Raw genomic sequence first — 1266 nt, 5'->3', positions numbered from 1 at the left:
GTGAACTGAAATAAATACATACGGCTTATCACAAACCGCTGCATATTGTTTAATATAATGTTGGAAGAGTTACAATAACATATCGTTCGACGCCAAAAATTCGGAAATCACTTTTCTAATAATTTAAACATTGTTTAGTTCATGCTATTCTGCACTTGCCGAAGGGGGAGGGCTATAGAAGTTTAATTTTCAAAGAGACTGAACGAAATGACAGTCAACCTTCGATGTTGAGCGTTTTTACAACATCTGTTTCTGATTATGTAATTGAAAATGTAAAACAATCATTGTTTTTGTAAATTAACAATGGCAGTTCACCAAACTGGTTCAATGTTAAACAACTGCATACACAAACACATCAGGTTTTCGTTCGTTTGCTCGTTCGTTCATTTATGAATTCATTTTTTATAAATGACTCATTTGTATCGATGTATGTTGCCAAAGGTAGTCAGCCTATTGAAATATCAGCCTTTTATAACTACGTTCTTCTCTGGTCGACTTCTGTAGTTCATTGAAGTAAGCAAACAAAACAGCATCATTTTCACTTAATCCAACTCCATGAGGATCCCATTATGAAACGATAAACAGTCAATGCATTTTTCTTGTGTTGTTTTTTTGTTTCTTTATTTCAGATTGTTAATACCTAGTTTCAATTTAAAGATAAATATGTTTTGTTGAGAAAATTGGAATACAAAAAAACACATTTCATGCAATTTCTATGAAACGTTCAATAGCCGAATACAAGCACTTTCAGAAAACAGGGTTTTGGCAGTTCGATTTCAACAAAAGCACAGCGCGCAAAATTGTTTCAGGAACGCATATGATGCCAGGAAATACCCACAGAAGGTATTGGGGCAGTTGCTTAAAGGCGTTTTAACAAAAAGTGAAAATGGAATCTCTAGAAATAGGCTCTTCTTATATGGTCCAATGAGGGGTACACGGTGATTAAGCGGAATGTGAACAGTAAAACATATCAAACACACGATTTATAACTACAACAAGAAGAACAAAATCAAGTACTACTATTATAAATTCTACTACAACAACGACAACACCAACTACTTCTACTTTAACTACATCAAGAACATAAACACTTACATCAACAATATTAAAGACAGTGCAATAAACAGCTGCTTTAGCAAAATACTACACGATAATTCTGACCTATATTAATTAAGTAAAACAAAGCACAAACAAATGTCGATCAGATAAAAAACGTAACTAATTATTAAATTAGACTTATTGGAAGACACCATCGCCGTATGACAT

Source organism: Dreissena polymorpha, chromosome 5, assembly GCF_020536995.1.
Source record: "Dreissena polymorpha isolate Duluth1 chromosome 5, UMN_Dpol_1.0, whole genome shotgun sequence".
NCBI classification, from domain to species: Eukaryota; Metazoa; Mollusca; class Bivalvia; order Myida; family Dreissenidae; genus Dreissena; species Dreissena polymorpha.
Note: the sequence above shows the minus strand (reverse complement) of the source record.